Here is a 19,378-nt window from a genome sequence, read left to right on the forward strand (position 1 = left end):
CTCAAAACATTTCTCACCCCAAAAAGGAGGGGATGCATTGCAAGATCTTTGATCCGGGTTAAAAGAACCCTAGGGTCTTGCTAGAGACGTTAAAGACTAGCACCAAAATTCGTAGGATGTCAAAACCCTATTCCTCCCTCATTTCTATTTTGCATTTTGATTATTGCGAAGTCTAGATACTGTTTTTGTGGTTCATATATATTGGAAGGAACTGAGTAAGGGATTGCATGAGCATTCAAGTCATTTTGAGCATTTAGGCATAATTTCGATCGATCCAAGTTTTGGTTCGATCGATCGAACTTTGGTTCGATCGATCCAACTATGGACTCGATCGATCCAGCTCTCATTTTGCACCCAACACTTAGAAAAATTTTGGACCTGCATCCAAATTCCAAAATGCATGCTCTCGGGATCTCCAAATTTTCAAAAGTTCGATCGATCGTAAACCATTTCGATCGATCGAACTACCTTTCGATCGATCCAACATGTGGTTCGATCGATCATGAGTCCCAACACTTAGAAAAATTTTGGACCTGCATCCAAATTCCAAAATGCATGCTCTCGGGACTTTTCAAAAATTTTCATTTTCGATCGATCGAATTCCAAGTTCGATCGATCCAAGGTTCCAACACGTGTCAACTCTTGAACCCTTAAACTTGTACATTCTTTATCCTCTTCGATCGATCAAAATCTTTCTTCAATCGATCGAAATTTGCATCTCATTAATTAATTTCCTTTGATTTTTCAAAATTCATTGACAATATATATATATATATATATATATATATATATATAGTTGGGAGAGCAAATAGTTCGATCGATCCAAGTTCGGATTCGATCGATCGAACTATTTGAGGATTTTAAAATGCCGTAGCAGCCATGCGAGCCGACATCACTGCCCACCGAGCTGAGTTCACCTCTTTCAGGGCGAATGTCATGGCTTGCTTTGCCAATCTCTCCAGCCGATTCCCTGCACCTCCAGCCACTGCAGATCTTCACGATCAGGCCTCCTGAGACTCCACTTCCAGTTGTTCTATGCTTTCATTTCTTTTATTCTGGATCTGTATTATACTGTCACTGTTGCTGTATTATACTTTGCGGCCGGTCTGTCGGCTTTATTATTTTATTGATGTACCTGCACTTTATATTCTCTATATATTACTTTTTGATTATGGATGTCTCTTAGTATCTCATATTTGTATGTTTGACTCCATCAGGTACACCACAGTGACTTCAGTGAGAGAGTGCTGCCCAATTTTTTAGGACCACTCTTACACCTCTCTCTCTATTCTCTATTTTATCCCATTTTACACTTGCATGTCCACTGTGCACTGATTATCCTATTTTGTTATCTAATGAGTTTATCCGAGTGCAAACTTTTCAGGACCACGGTTTATCCCAAGTTTGGGGGGGGCCATGCCACCCACTTTGGATACTTCTATCCCGATCATTCATGTCTAAAGCACTGGTATACTCTTTCCTTTGTTCTCTTCACACATTGAGGACAATGTGCAGTTTAAGTTTGGGGGTATTGGTATATGTTTCAGTGTTACTTTAAAATTCAAATTTTGAGCATGTCTTGTGTATTTGAGGGATATTTCTATACTTGGTCCATTTCTAGCTATGATTTTGATCTTTTGAGGACTATATTGCTTAAAATTTAAAAATTGCTTGACTTGAGAGTCCAATACTCCTTGCATGCCTTGCGGATGCTATTTAGGAATAAATTTTTCAAAAGATTGATATCTTGCTTGCATTTGTGGTCCACATCATCCTGAATTTGTGATTGTTTTGAGATTCATTCTAGGATTCTACACTAGCACCGGTGCACACTAGCATTCATTTGTGGGGTACATGCTTTGTTGATTATTGAATTGGTTATATCCCAATTGGGCTAGTAATGCATTGAAAACTTTCATTCTTGATAAAGGTGGATAACAACCCCTTTTCATTGAGTAGCCGGGATTCTTGCCTCATTAAGCAGTGAACTTCTCGCGCCGAAAGGTGGAGGGCCCAAACTCTAGGTTAATAATTGATTATTTAAAAAAAAAAAAAAAAATTACAAAAGTAATAAAAGTGAGGACTTCTCCCAAAAGGTGAGAAGTAGGAAATGATTAGATGGTTGTTGTCTTGATTTGTAACCTGGTTGATTTGAGTTTGTAAGTCCGTAGGGGTGTCTTAACACCTAATGCCCTAAAGCCATCTGGTTTGGGAGTCATTGACCTAAAGCTCGCTACATGAATCTTCTAGAAAGCTTAAGAGATCAACACATTGCACAATACTTCCATCTTTGATCCTCAATAAATAAAATAAAATAATAAAAAAAAATTGAGTGAAAAGAATAAGCGCACCTAGAACAATAAAGCTTTAATAAAACGTCCACTCTCTTATCTTGATGCTCGGTACTAGATTTGTGTGCTAGTTTGAGGGTAAGGATGTGATTACTTCTCTAGTTGACTAAGATAGCAACACACTTGATGCTGGACCTCTCACATGGATTCTAGACTTGTTTCGATTTTCATGATCATTTTCTTGATATGTGGAGGACCATACTTGCTTGCTTGATATTGAAATTTTGGGAGATTGCTTAGAAACGGTTGAAAAATTGCATACTTGAGATAGTTTTCTCCCAATGCTTGTTTGCAATATTGGTGCCTCTTTTGAAAGAATGAGCTTAATGTTTGTGGGTATCATTTCTGGAAACCCTCACGAGACTTTACTCGTCCACTAGGGGTAACCTAGGGGTTTAAAAGGCTTGTTGCATATGCTAAATGCAATCGTGTTCCCTACGAAAATGGTGTTATCATTTTACTTGCTTTCCAGTTTATACTTGTTTAGTTGTTCATTTCATTCCTTTACTTCTTAGTTCATTGCTAGGGACTAGCAATATTTAAGTTTGGGGGTGTGATGAGCACCGAAAAGTGCGCATTTAAACCCGTTAAACTTAAGTATTCTAGTACCTTTACCTATCTTACTTTGCCGTTTTAAACTTATTACGTGTTATTTATATTTTCAGGCACTAATCGCAAAATTGAGCTAACTCAGCCAAATAAGAGCTTAATTGAAGCAATCCTGAGATAAACCAAAGGGGGGAGCAAAGTGGAGAAAGAAAGGAGCAAAAAGGAATTAAGTTGTGCAGCTGAAAAGTTCGATCGATCCAACTTAGAGTTTGATCGATCAAATATCTATGATCGATCACAGTACTTCTCGATAGATCCAACCTTGGCCTTTGCTGAAATTCCAAGTTCGATCGATCGAACATCACCTTTGATCGATCGAACCCTATTTTGTCCTATTCAAATGATTGATCTTATCCACAGCTGTACGCCTACCAACTACTTTTATCCTTTTCCCCATAAATATCTTCGAAATATCTCAGCCTTGTTCTTATCTGGAGGAGTCAGACCACTTCGATCGATCCAAGATGCAGTTCGATCGATCGAACCCATCTTCGATCGATCCAAGTTAAGGTTCGATCGATCGAACTTCCTCCAGCGAGAAAAAGCTAAAGTCCAGCTCATTTATTCCGTCCTTCATCCAATCATTGGAGAATATGCCTTGCACGACCACAGCTCATCATAGGGTGTATTTGACCTACCTATATAAGGAATATGATACACTTTTTGGAGAGGTCTCTAGAGTCTCTTGTCACACATTGAAAATCATCTTGGAGGCTATTCTTGGAGAGGAAGAAGGGAGGAAGCTAGAGCAACCTTTGGAGGAGACCTTCATCATCAAGGAGCAGATTTCCACCATGGATTTAGCCCTTGAGGGTTGGAGCTTTATCATCATGAGTGGCTAGACATCCTCTTAGGGCTAGAGTTAGCCCCAAACATGCTTTCTTTACCTAATCTTGTGTAATTTTGAGGGATTTGTGTTGTAATGCATATTTTGATTCTTGAACTTATGAAGATCTTGATTATTCATTGAGTTCTATGGATTAATGCTTCTAAATGATCATTTTCTCTATCTATATGTCTATGTATGCTAGAGTAGATGCTCACCTCTAGATTTAATGTTATTGATGCATGTCTATGTGTATTAATGCCTTTAATCTTGAGATTGCCAAAATATGAAGTTCTTAATGTAATGCTCTTGTTATGTCTCTAGATGGTTCATACTTATTCCTTGATGGATTGTGTTTTTCTTTTAAGTAATGTAGTGTTAGTTGGGGAAACAATTCATGCTTGTTCTTTGATGTTCCATGCTTTTGAATGCAAGAAGCATATGCTCTAATATTGTGGTGTAATGGAATTTTGAGCTTAATGAAGGATTAATGACTAGTTATGATATGTTGTATCTTTCACATGTGTTTAGACAATTTATTCCTCTCCCAATAGATATTTTGTACCTCTCACATAATGTTTAGATAATGCATGTTTAACTAAGTCATCCTTATGGATTGCTTGGACTATGAGCTTAATGAAAGGTTCAATGACTTGAATTGTTATTTTGTTATTTTCACATGATATTTAGACAATATATTCCTCTACCAATAGATGTATTGTGGCCTCACACATGTTGATTTAGACAATTTGCACTTGTTGAGTCACCCTTACTAATTGAATGTCTTTTACACACACAACATTGTTACAACACATTCATTTCCCTCATTAGTCACTTGATTATAGTTTGGAATAGTATTGTTTGGTGGTGATCTCTACACCCCAAGACCTTTCCTTCTTACTTACTCTTTATCTTATTGCATTACTTTATTATAGTTTAGCTCATTTAGTATAATCAACCAATCAATCAACAATTGTGTGATCATTCGACCTGCTAACCCTAATTATCATAGTTTCACAATTCGATACATCATCTAATCCCTTGGGACGATCCCTACTCGCCCTATCTATATTTTATATAGAGAAAGGTCGTTGTGGCTTTCTATAAATGTAAAACTTGGCCACCTCCTAAATTCACACACAACTTTCAAGCTTTGTTGGTTGTGGCGACTCCATCAAGGAAACCAACAACATATACCACAAAGGTACTCGATTTGACTCCACGAATTACAAGCCACTAATTGGTTGGATGCACGGAGCTCAAATGATTGCTTTTAATATGCAGGTTTGGTTCTTCACAATTTCCCAACATGCAACGTAATTTTAATTTTAAATTTTTTTTTTTTTTTGGGAACTCGGAACTCTCTTGGGTAGGGCCCTTTGGACCCACCCCAAGTTACAAACCGAAGGTGCGACAACCGGCCCCACAACGACAGCACCATTAAATTAAAGTATATAATAGAGCGTTGGGGAGTCAACCCTAAACATGTTAGAACCAGGGTCCTCTTCTTACCGCTGGACCAAACCCCTAGGGGCTTTAACATTTTCCATATCAAACTTCTTTTTCTTGTTGCTTTATTATTATTATTATTATTATTATTTTGTGTTTATAAAGTTTTATGCCACTTCACCATATGCCAAAACTATGCAAAAAGTACTTCACCATTGGCCTGCAATGCATTTTCTTTTGAGAGGATCTTCACTTTTTCAAAAGTAGATTACCCTACACTTCCCAAGTTTTAATGTTTATGAGCCACTAAGGATATCCATTATAGAATAAATTTTCTCATTTTCTTGGTAAGCTAAATGTGCTGGCTGGTTGTTGAATTTGCTTTAAAAGTACTAATTGAAACAAAATGATAAACAAATAATAATAATAAATGATAAAAACCCGTGTTAAATGTAATTCTTCTTTTTGGATAAGGTTATCTTGTCATTTATTAGTTTCAGGTTATAGAAGTGGGTCAATCCACCATAAGAAATAAATTTAAAACTCCTGGGAAACATTTGAACTGGATCATAAAAAAAGTTTGTATTGTATACTGAGGCGGGGTTCCATAAAATCTCTCATCTTTCAATTAGTTATTCGAGTGAACTTTTTTTTTTTTTTTTCTTTCTTTCTTTTTCCTATTCCTTTTTTTTAAGGAAGAAAATAAATTTAATCAGAACAACTACAGTAGAAAGAAGTGAATATCTAGTTACTATATTTTTTTATACTAGGGTGAACGTTAAGCTCATGTCTTTTCATCTAGATTATGAATAAATTAATTTAATACATGTGAGATTAGGTTCTATTCCGTATGCTATGACTGGTGATATCGTTTTATTTTATTTTTTTTTTATTTTTTTTTTATAAAAAAAGGAGTGTTAGATTCAAAATGATACTCAAAATTTTAGATGGGGAATTAAAATGACTAAAATTGAAAATATACGGAATGTAATTTTGCAAACTAGGAATTTGTACAAAATAGTGGAGCTCGCTGGACAAATAGACTCAATTATTCACAGAGGGAGGGATTGGTGATGATGCTACTAGAATTAAAATTTTATATATTAAATGGAGGATTCTTCTTGTGTGTTGTATGATTAAGGTAAACTTATAAAAAATAGAAGGTACATCCTACAAAGCAGTTGTTAGATGAACTATTGTTTAGGTATAAAATTAATGTTGGGTGGTTAGATTACAACATATTCATAAAATGAGATTGGTTAAATTGTTTATGTCAAAATGGATTTATATAAGACAAGAAAGGATAGAATTAAAAACGATTATATTCCATTCCCAGTAATGATTGGAAAATTGAAAAGGAATCTCTGAATTAACACGAATTTGACGTGGTTGGCCACATCAGTTTCTATTGTTTACATTCTAACATCTTTTTTTTTTTCATTTTTATCCTTATATTTATTTCACACCCTTTATTTTCTCTTTCTAAAATTTATCAATCTCATTCTCAAAATAATCTCTCCTCTGTCTTTTATTGTCTCCATATATCAGTTCATAAGATTTTATTAGATCTATAAATCTTTCATCTCCTTATTCTTTTTCTATTGTTTTGTTTCTTTGAAGAAGGCCAAGTTTTTTTTTTTAACGGTTAAGAAGACCAAGTTAATAAGCCATTGTGACAGATGAATAGGCTAATTTTGATGAAGTTAGAGATTTGGGTTTATGTGTGGAAGAGAGATGATGATGGTTATTGGTCAAGATGGTGGCCATGGTAGAGTAGGAACAAATTTGAAGGTATTTGAGATATTAAACAATTGGATGGTGGCGGTGATAGGAAGAACAAAGAGACAGAGAAGATAGATATTCTTATCAAATCTGAGAGAGGATTTCACAGAGGGAAAGAGATGCGTTAATTTTTAAAGGGAGAAGGAAAAAAAGGATTGCACAGAATTATGAAAGAAATTCAGAACCCAAATTCGTAAAAGAGAAAATGAATAGAATTTCAGTGAAAGAAGTGAAGCGATAGAAACTTAGAGGGAGAAAGTAAAAGATAAACATTAAGAATATACTTGTTATTTGTTAAGCAATTATTTTTTAAAAACTATTTAAGTAAATGAAGTTGATAAAAACATGTTAAATTCAATGCTTAATTGGAATTAATTCTTTGGTCTTCCTACCATTATTCATTCCTGAAATAATTGAACTCGCAAATATTAGTGATAAAATGAGGAGATATCGGGTTTAGCACGTGAAGGAGGCAGGGAATTTTTTTTTGTATTGTTACCATTTTAATGGGGTGTTGGGAGAGGACTAGGGATACCTATTTTTGCATTTTGCAGAAAGTGGTTCTTCTTAAAATTGTTCACTTATCAATATGCTCTTTTATCATTGCACTAGGCTATAGCCTACTAGGATAGTGGAAGCTCAACAATCAACATTAACAAGGGTTAAGCTAGTAAATATAAATATTATATTGTTTAACTTAACTTATGGCCCTAGATAAAGTATGATGGACAACGAGGTATGATTGGCACACATGACCTGCACTTTTTCTTTTTTTGTTTTTTAGGGGTGGGGGAGGTATTTCAGTACTTTTATTATTTTAGGGTTTTTAGAGTTTGGTAATGTTTTGCTTATATAAAGGCTATTATGTAATCAAACAAGTCAATTCATATAGCTCAACTAATTGGCAGGGATATGGTAGGCCACTCTGGTTGATGCATGGCATGTTTAGATCCAACGGGGGATGTGGTTACTTAAAAAACCTGATTTTTTTATGAGCATGGGTCCGCACAATTAGGAGTCATTGAAGAAAACTTTAATGCTACGTTTGGTTAGAGGGAAGGAATGATGAAAGGGGGGATGACTTAACTTTTTCGGGTTTGGTTGGAGGGAAGGAAAAAGCGGGAGGAAGCAAGGAGGGATGCTTCATCCCTCTTTCATTTGTATTTCTCTATCCGCCCAAAATTGAGAGAAAGAGGAGAGAGAAATAAATAATAACTAACATAAATATCAAATTTCCATTTCTAACCTTCCTAAAAATTTGGAATAGATATAAAATTTTTAAATACTGAGGGCATATTAATAAAAAGAATATAAAAACCCTATTTTCCTTCTTCCAACCAAACAAAAAAAAAATGTGTCACCCCATCCATCATTTCTACTATCCATTCTATTCAACCAAACAAAAAGTGAGAGAGATACTTTTACTTCTCTAGGGATGCCTCATCCATTCCTCCCCTTATCCCTTCTATCTATTTTTCCATCCCTCTAACCAAACGAAGCATTAAAGTGAGAGCAGACCACTAAAGCAAATGTAACTCCACATTTTCCATAATTTACTCTTCACACAACTTTTTGTGGTGACAGGTAAAAGTATATATGGGGGATGGATGGCATTTGGATTTTAAACCAACTCATTTTGATTTGTATTCCCCACCTGACTTCTACACCAGGGTAAGTCTGCAGTACTTCACTAAATTCTTTCCTTCTCAATTACACTAATTACTTTCTGTGTAAGCTAAATAAATCATGTTTAGATTGTATAGCCGGTGTATATATTTGATCAACATGGGAAATTGAATAAAATAAGCTTAGGCCATATTGCACGGATGGATATATGGGACATTGACTTAATATCAACCTATATTCCACTTATCAACTTAATATCTTGAGTCTTGACTTGTTGGTAGATAATTCAGACTTAGTCAAATTTCTTATCCTGTTTTACTTTTTGAATTTAAATAAAGTTGTTAAGATCTATCTTATCCCGTAAGCTATTTCTTCTCTCTTGTGAGTCTATTTAAAGGAGCATTGTATTCATATTTCAATGTAGAGAGAGTTAATAAAAACTCAATTCTGCCTACCTAACTATTGTTCTTTGTCCTCTGTTTTTTCTATCTTTCTGTGAGTTAATTATTCAAATAGCCAAAAGTCTATCAGAGTGGTATCAGAGCTTGTCACGTTCAATTAGGATTCAAGTGAACAAGGCTAAGGTAAGGTGAAAATGGCCGCATCAGGTAATTCTCTCAACATCTCTCAACCAATGTTTCTCATTTTAAAAGGTGATAATTATCAATTCTGGTGTATTAAAATGAAAACATTGTTTATCTCTCTTAACTAATGGGAATTAGTTGAGAATGGTTATACAGTGTATGAAAATGAAAAAGGAAGAATCACTGCTGCCCAAAGAAATGAGATGAAAGAAAACAAGAAAAAGGATGCTAAGGCTCTTTCATATATTCAGCAAGCACTGGATGAAACTCTCTTTTCAAGAATAATGGGAGCGACATCATCTAAAGAAGCATGGGAGTTACTTCAAAAAGAATACAGGATCAAGTCAAGTAATTACTTTAAGATTACAAAATCTTCGTCGTGAATTTGAAACCTTGGTGATGAAAAGTTCTGACTCAATAGATAAGTATCTTACTAGAGTTGCTTCAGTTGTAAATCAAGCAAAGGCTCTAGGCGAGAACTTAATTAATCAAAAGGTAGTTGAAAAGGTTTTGAGAAGTCTAACCCCCAAATTTAATAGTGTTGTTGCTGCAATTGAAGAGTCAAAAGATTTTAACTCAATTAATTGGTTCATTGAAAATGCATGAGGAAAGGCTGAACAGGTCCTCTAAGAACAAAGTGGAACAAGTTTTTCAGTCAAAGATCAACCTTAAGAAAGCTTCAAATGGAGGTGCGTCTTTCCATTCAGCTGGAAGGAAGCATAATGGAAGAGGAAACAATCAGCATGGTTTTTCAGAGAAAAGAAAAAACCAGTTCTATGAGAAACAGAAAGCTACAACAGAGGTAATGGTGACAAGCATTCTAATAGAGGTAATGGTGATATTCATGTATGTCATAATTGTAAAAAGAAAAGCCATATTGAAAGAAATTGCTGGTACAAAAATAAGGATTCCAATATTCCTCAATGCTCCATTTGCGAAAAATATGGACATAAGGAAAAAGAGTGTTGGCATAATCCAAAAAATCAAGTGAATTTTCATGAGGAAAAAGATGATGAAGGAAACACTAATGAAGAAAGTTTGTTTCTATCTTGTCTTACTACCACTTTTAAGAATGTTTGGTATCTAGATAGTGGTTGTAGTAATCACATGTCTGGTGTTAAATCTATTTTTATCGACATTGATGAATCTGTGAGATCTCAGGTACGCATGGGAGATGATAGGCCAGTACAAGCTGAGGTAAAGGAATTATTGCAATAGATACAAAATCTGGTAAGAAACTTATTCATGAGGTTCTTTGTGTACCGAGTTTGGCTCAAAATTTAATAAGTTTGGGTCAATTAATAAAAAAGGGATATTTTGCTATCTTTGAAGATGACAAATGCATGATTTATAATAAGAGTAATAAGGAATTATTGCAATCTGTGAACATGACAGAGAATAAAATGTTTCCTCTTCAATTCTCTGAGCTCTCCTTTAATGTGTTCAATGCTAGCCCAAGTGATGAGTCAAGGTTATGTCACAAAAGGTTTGGACATTTAAATTATGGTGGTTTAAGTTTATTACACAGAAAGTCAATGGTGAATGGATTGCCCCTACTGCACAAAAATGAAGAAATATGTGAAGCTTGTGTTTTTGGTAAGCAACACCGTAATCCTTTTCAGGTAGGAAAATCCTGGAAAGCACGTGAACCTTTGAGGCTTGTCCATGCAGATATATGTGGTCCTATGCGTACACTATCCTTTGGAGGAAGTAAGTATATTCTGATTTTTGTTGACGATTATTCGCGAATGACTTGGGTTTATTTTCTAAAACCGAAATCTGAAACACTCTCAACATTCTTGGAATTCAAAGCTTTTGTGGAAAAGCAAAGTGGTTACCTCTTGAAAACCTTACGCACTGATCTTGGTGGTGAATTCACATCCAATGATTTTTTCATGAAGTGCAAAAATGCAAGGATTCACAGAGAACTTACAGCAAGTTTTACTCCACAACAGAATGGAGTTACAAAGCGGAAAAATCGAAGTATAGTTGAAGCGGCAAGATGCATGCTGAAGGAAAAAAATCTACCCAAATTTTTTTGAGCTGAAGCTGTTTCTACTATAGTGTATCTACTTAATCTATTTCTTACAAAAGCAGTTGAAGGAAAAACTCCTTACGAAGCATGGCATGGGAGAAATCCAACTGCAAGTCATCTAAAAGTGTTTGGTTCCATAGCTTATTCTCCTATTCCAACTGAAAAAAGAGGAAAGTTAGATGATAAAAACAAAAAATGCATTTTTGTTGGGTATAACAATGAAACAAGGGGATATAGACTTTATCACCTTGACAAAAACGAATTGTTGGTCAGTTGTGATGTTGTCTTTAATGAAAATGATTCATGGATTTGGAGTAGTGATGCAAGTTCTAAAGAGGTAGAGTCACTTGAATCAACACCAATAGATGAAGAAATGTATGACTCTCCCCCAAGGAAGTTTAGAAGCCTTGCTGAAATTTATGAATCTTGTGATTTCTTATATGCTGCATTTGAGCCTATTTTCTTTGAAGATGCTGTGACAGAAACTAAATAGATTGCTGCCATGCAAGAGGAGATGGATGCTATTGAAAGAAACAAAACATGGAAGCTGGTTGATTTGCCAAATGGTAAAGAAGCAATTGGTCTCAAGTGGATTTACAAATCCAAATACAATTCTGACGGCTCTCTCCAAAGACACAAAGCTCGATTGGTTGCGAAAGGATATGCTAAAGTTCCTGGAATTGATTACTTCTAAACATTTTCTCTAGTTGCAAGAATTGACACCATTAGAACAGTGCTAGCATTAGCAGCTCAAAAGAGGTGGAGAGTTTATCAATTTGATGTTAAATCAGCTTTTCTTAATGGAGAGCTAGAAAAAGAGGTGTATGTTGAGCAGCCTCAAGGATTTGAAGTCAAAGGAATGGAAAACAAAGTCTACAAACTGAAGAAAGCACTTTACGGACTCAAGCAAGCACTAAGAGCGTGGTATGGGAAAATTGATAAGTATTTTCTGGAGCATGACTTCAAGAAAAGTCCAAGTGAGCCCACATTGTATGTGAAAACCCAAGGTATCGATAAATTTCTCATAGTTTGTCTCTATGTTGTTGACATGATATTCACTGGAAATTGTCCACATTTGATTGATGATTTTAAGGAAAATATGATGTCAAAATTTGAGATGACAGATTTGGGCCTTTTGCACTATTTCTTGGGTATGGAAATTATTCAAGACTCCAATGGAATTTTTATGTGCCAAGAAAAGTACGCTCGTGATTTGTTGAATAAGTTTAATATGTCAAATTTTAATCCAGTGAACACTCCTATGAATGCTAATGAGAAGTTTCTACCGGATGATGGGGTTGTCAGAACAGATCCAAAAGAATTTCGAAGCTTGGTGGGAGGACTAATTTATCTCACCCACTCAAGGCCATATATCATGTTTCCAGTTAGTCTACTTTCAAGGTTCATGCAAAATCCAAGTAAGAACCATTTTGGTGCAGCAAAAAGGGTCCTAAGATACATCCGTGGCACTCTCAAATTTGGAATCAGGTACCTGTTGGGAAACGTGCTAGTTTTAAAAACTTTTCGAGGGATTTTGATTCATAGATCTTGATTCATCACATAGAGACAAGTTTTATGCAAAAATAAAAATATGATGTATCATTCAATTAATGGATTGAATACTTACATCAAAGGTCTGAGTAAACCTTTAAAACTTTCCTCTAAAGTGAATGTTCTCACTTATTGTAGATCCCTTTTGCTAGACATCTTTTCCATGGATCTCCATCTTCTTGGTAATGGTCTTGCCTTTAGGAATCACCCATAAGCCTCCTTGAATGACCTTGGAAAACTAGGCTTGTGGGAGCCTCCATTAGATGAGAACATAAACCCTAATTTTCTAGAGAGAGAAAATTTATTCCTTTTTCCTTCTCATAAAAATCACCACCTAAAATATACATAGACCATGTATATTTATAGGCAACATAAAAATAAAGAAAAGGAAACAACAAATCCTTCTCCATCTCTAATTCATATGTCTCAAATCTAATATGATTCCAATATCAAGTTGGGCTATGAGTGAGAATCCATTGGGCCTATTATTTTATTGGCTACAATGAATTAATAATTGGCCCGGTCCATGGACCCAATTCAATTAATTCATAAATTAATTTCTACTCCACTAAAAGAAATTAATTGAACTCCAATTAAATAATAAATAACCTCTAAGTCAATATTGCACTTTGACCCCTCTATGCATAATTAGTTATCGGATAAATATAGCCATCAATCCGACTACTTAATTAATATATTTATTTTGGTACCTTTGATTATTTCTGGCTCGATCACAATAAAACATTTGTTTGACAAAAATAATAATTTAAATAAATAAATATATAATAAATCATTTTGTCTAAAAACACACGAAGGCCTTCGAATTTACTTTGTGATCAACCATAATCAATACAAAATAAATACAAGTAGCAATGATGCAAATATTGAAAATATAACCCTCTAACTATTAATTACATAACTACCCAAAGTGTCGGTCTAAGGATCCCGAAGAATCCGCCGAACAAATCAAAGTAATTATTAATTAATAAAAGAGTCTATACTTTTTTCATGCTTAAGAGTCAAATGCCATGACGGTGATAGGGAGTAATTGCATACGACGGCTCTCGCAATATATCTCAACCTAACGCGGATCCAGTTCAAGTCTTAATTAATTATGAGTCCATCCATAATTACCGACTATGAACAATTTATAATTACTATTTATATATCATGCATTGATTGTCATCACATACATATATATAAATATTTCTTGTAATTAACTGGACACTATCAATTTCATAATGAATTGAAACATAATACATTGAATTCACCAATTATATAAATCATAAATATTTCAGATATGTTAGGAACATATGTCAATACAATCCAGATAGGAATTTGCTATGCCAGGGCATATAAATCCCAACAGCTCCCACTTGCCCTCATAGCCAATTCAAATTGCACCTAACTTCAATGTTATCCAGATGATGATCAAAATTATTGATCAATCACACCTTTGATAATGGATCAACAAAGTTGTGTTCCAATGCAATGTTTTAACTACAAGTGCATTTTCTTGCCGGACAATATCATGTCGAACATGATACTTCCTCTCAGTGTATCTTGTTCCTCTATGGAACCTTGTGTCATTGGTTTGGACTACTTCTGCACTATTGTCACAATATAGCTCGATAGGCAGGCTAGTATGCTCCACAACCTCTAAATCAGTGAGATCAAACCAATAGGCTTATATTGCCACCTTTAAGGCTGCAATATGTTCCACCTGCAGGTTTGAGTCAACAGTTGAAATCTGTTTGACAATCTACCAACTGATTTCCCTTCCATTAAGTGAACATACACTAAGTCATGAACCTCATAGTATCTACTTCTGATTGAAAATCAGAACTAGCATACCTGACTAGGACCATATCATCACATCCATAAATGGGTATGATATCATTGATTCTCCTTAGGTACTTAATGATATTTTTCACAATAGACCAGTTGTCAAGTCCAGTATTGGACTGATCTCTACTGACTATCCCTACCATGTAGCGGATGTCCTGTTTGGTATAGACCATGGCATATATGAGACTCTCATATGCCGAAACATATTGTTCCAGTCTCATTTGCTCAATCTCCTCTGCTAGTCTTGAAAAACTACTTACTAGAGAGAGCGATCCATATCAATAAAGCAAGAACTCATTCTTTGAGTTATGCATACCAAACCTGGTCAAAACTTTATCAATGTAGGATTATTAAGATAAGCCTATTTTCCTTTTAACCTGATCTTGCAAAAGCTTGATCCTAGGAATATAGCTTACATCTTGAAAATCCTTCATTTAAAAGTAATTGAACAACTACCTTATAATTGATGACAAAACTTCCACGTCATTATAAATGAGTAGGATGTCATCAATATATAGAATTAAGAAAAATAATAACATTCCCTTGTATACTCATGATTTATTCACTAAGAAATCTTCTGGTATCTTTTTGTAGATTAACTTGCCTTCCATAGGAATCACCCTACTAGAAAGTTCTACAAGATCCCAGAATTTATTAGAATACATAGATTCCAACTCTGATTTCATAGTAACTCACCAAAACGATCTGTATCCACATCAGTTCACGTTTCCGTGTAGCTTACTGGGTCCAACTCATGTTTAACAGGGATGTCCATAATGGTCTCACCTAAAAACATGATTCTGTCGAATTGGATGACAATCCTCCCACTACATCAATGTACCGATGCAAGAATCTGTGTAGTAGATGATGCTAACGCATCAATAGGGAATTCATATATTATTCTCAATCTCTATAATAAGTGTGTTCACATGTGGTACACCTGGTACTCATACCAAATTCTCTAACATTATGCTACTAGGTATGTGATTCATAATATGATTCTCCTATAGATAAACAGTGAGTAAAAACAATCAACTTTTATCTTTGAGATCATAAAATAATCCATCCTAGTGACATTTAGAGTAGCTATCAAATCTAGCATGCCTATGATCTGCTTCCAACTTACTTGTCCATATCAAGCGCACATGTGCAAGACTACCCCATATGTGCATATGATTCAAACTAATATTTAGTCAAAAACACAGCTCAACGGTATCGTTGAGACAGACTAAGATGGAATGCAGTTCATAATGCGCATCGATGTCATTAACGCTAAACTCTTAAATGAAAGAGATAATGTGGCATTACTGATCATAGATCTAACCATGTTAAGTGGAATTCTGTTATTCCTATTTGACACCTAAATTAATTTAGCGTCAATTGCGGAAAACTGGTACACAACACCCTCATTGACCATATAGTCTTTGCACTATCCCAAGAAATACTCAAATACTCGATCAGATCGAAAGTGTCTTGATAAGTTTACCTAATCTGAGCTCCACATCAGTCTTGACCCTCTCAGAATATACCAAAAGTATAAGACTTGTGTCGCAACAGGTAAATTTATCCAAAACGTGAGTAATCTTGATTGGATGTTCATAAGACTACACGTGTACGTGTGTACCGACTCCAATTGTTCTTTATGTCTATTTCATTTGGCTGATTAAGCCCTTAGAGTTATCTATCCTTCAAAACAAGATTCACAAGTTTGGTTTAGGCTCCTCTGCCTCACTAGGTAATAAACCTTCTTTAACCAATCTTTAAATCTCATTTTGATTGATTACAACCCAAAAATAGACACCAAAAATACAATGAGTCAGGAATAACAAATTTTCTCTTAACATTCAATCTAGAAGATGCAACATTAGTTTCTACATCCTGCAAATCTTAAGAGCTTGTGATTATAGTATATTAACCATCTTTCAATACACCAGAAGCAATCACATATCTATTCAATTTTATAAAACCAGTTTTACAAAATAACGATCTAGTTTTTATAAGCCAAAAGTGAAATAAGAATGAGATTGCGTTTCACTTCTGTGCATAAAGATAGTTCTCTAATACTAATATCCTCATACTCTCTAATTTCAGATGTAATACTCCCACTGACTTAGTTACAACCTTGGCATCAGGTCAAAAGATAAATATATACCCATATCATCAAGGCTTCTGGATTCCTGAAATCCTTACAATAAATTGCAAACATGTTTAGTGGCTCCAGACTTTGTGATCAACCATAATCAATACAAAATAAATACAAGTAGCAATGATGCAAATATTGAAAATATAACCCTCTAACTATTAATTACATAACTACCCAAAGTGTCGGTCTAAGGATCCCGAAGAATCCGCCGAACAAATCAAAGTAATTATTAATTAATAAAAGAGTCTATACTTTTTTCATGCTTAAGAGTCAAATGCCATGACGGTGATAGGGAGTAATTGCATACGACGGCTCTCGCAATATATCTCAACCTAACGCGGATCCAGTTCAAGTCTTAATTAATTATGAGTCCATCCATAATTACCGACTATGAACAATTTATAATTACTATTTATATATCATGCATTGATTGTCATCACATACATATATATAAATATTTCTTGTAATTAACTGGACACTATCAATTTCATAGTGAATTGAAACATAATACATTGAATTCACCAATTATATAAATCATAAATATTTCAGATATGTCAGGAACATATGTCAATACAATCCAGATAGGAATTTGCTATGCCAGGGCATATAAATCCCAACAGTACCACCATGTTAATGATTTCAAATTGGTGTCTTATACTGATAGTGATTGGGCTAGTTGTGTAGATGATCGTAAAAGTACTTCTAGTTTTGGTCTTAGTCTTGGTTCTGGAATGATCTCATGGTCAACAAGCAAACAACAATTAGTTGTTTTATCAAGTTCATAAGCTAAATATATTGCTGCAACAAGGACTGCATGTCAAGTTGTGTGGCTGAGAAGAATTTTGCAAGATTGAAGGAAAAACAAGATGAACCAACTACTATATTTTGCGATAACAAGTCCACTATTGCAATGACCAAAAATTCAGTTTTTCATAGAAGAAGTAAACATATCGAGCTCCGTTATCATTTTGTTCAAGATCTCGTGGCGAAAGGAGAAATTCAGTTGGAGTTTTGTAGTACAATGGATCAAATTGTAGATATCTTTACAAAAGCACTTCCTTTGGAGAAATTTTACAGACTTCGCAGCCTACTTGGATGCAAGGAAAGTTTGAATTAAAGAGGAGTATGTTGGAAGATAATTCAGACTTCGTCAAATTTCTTATCCTGTTTTATTTTTTGAATTCAAATAAAGTTGTTAAGATATATCTTATCCCATAAGCTATTGCTTCTCTCTTGTGAGTCTATTTAAAGGAGCATTGTATTCATATTTCAATGTAGAGAGAGTTAATAAAAACTCTGTTTTGCCTACCTAGCTATTGTTCTTTGTCCTATGTTTTTCTATCTTCCTGTGAGTTAATTATTCAAATAGCCAAAAGTCTATCATGACTTACTAATTCCCAGATTATTCATCTGGAAATTTTTCTATACCATTCTAAAAAGTGTCTTAAATAAAATATCCTCTCTGAGTCATGATAACCTTCGTGCATGTGAATTGATATTTGTAGTCCGTAGCCATTCAAATCCTTGCATTTTGATAGAAATGCAATCTGCTCCCTGTATTAGCCTTCCTAAGCATATTGATGCATGTATTTACTGGTCAATTTATAAGGCAAGTCGGTATAGCTAGAGTGCCTGCTGATGAGATAATGAAGAAAACAAAGAAAAAAGAGGACGATTGGACACCTGTTTGGGGCGAAGAGTTCACATTTCCCTTGACTGTTCCTGAATTGGCTTTACTCTGAATCGAAGTACACAAGTATGACATGTTTGAGAAGGATGATTTTGCTGGCCAAAATTGTTTGCCTGTTTCTGAATTGAGGGAAGGAATCCGAGCAGTCCCCCTCTTTGACGAAAAAGGAGAAAAGTTTAACTCAGTGAGGCTTCTTATGCGGTTTGAGTTTGTCTGAAACTTCTTATATTTAACTGCATTTTCATCTATTTATTTGGTTGGACTTTGTAATACCCCGATAATTTTAAAAGATTTATTAATTAGGATTAATTATTTTATTTTATTTTCAATGATTTATTTTATTTTATTGAGTGCTAGATTAATTATCTTATTTTAATTAAGTTATATTTCGTGATTATGTATGATGATTGATTGTTTGTGTGGTTGATTATTGATTGAATTATTGGTGTGTTGTTTTTATTGGTATTATATGACTTAGTTGTAAATTCTTGTTTGTTTATGTGCTTCATGTAATTAGTTATTTTAATTTCTGTATTTAATTAATTATCTTATTTATTTAAATTAATTGGATTGGGCTTAAGGAAAGTTGGACCAAAAGATGTGGTCTTGGGCTTGTATGAAACCTTATTGGGTTAATTAATGAAGGTCCGTGGTTATTTAATTATTTAAATGATCACTTTTGTATCAATTATATTTTTATATATATATATATAATTATATATAAATATAATTAATTAATAATTGTTATGGAAAGATATATATATATAGATATATATTTATTGATATTTATAAGTATATATGATTTAATTAACTAATGAGTTAATTATGGAAGGAATATATATTTATATATATATATATGTTTATAGATATAAATTATTTAAAGA

At 34.3% G+C, this 19,378-nt stretch overlaps 1 pseudogene; it reads left to right on the top strand.

The window, feature by feature from the left end:
* The window catches only part of LOC132307195 (phosphoinositide phospholipase C 4-like), a 28,028-nt pseudogene extending 8,858 nt beyond the window's left edge, over positions 1-19,170 (top strand).
* The last annotated feature ends 208 nt before the right edge of the window (positions 19,171-19,378 follow it).

This window comes from Cornus florida, unplaced genomic scaffold, assembly GCF_030987335.1.
Source record: "Cornus florida cultivar Cherokee Brave unplaced genomic scaffold, ASM3098733v1 CherokeeBrave_3.0.0_Hap2_Chr05, whole genome shotgun sequence".
In the NCBI taxonomy this organism is placed as follows: domain Eukaryota; kingdom Viridiplantae; phylum Streptophyta; class Magnoliopsida; order Cornales; family Cornaceae; genus Cornus; species Cornus florida.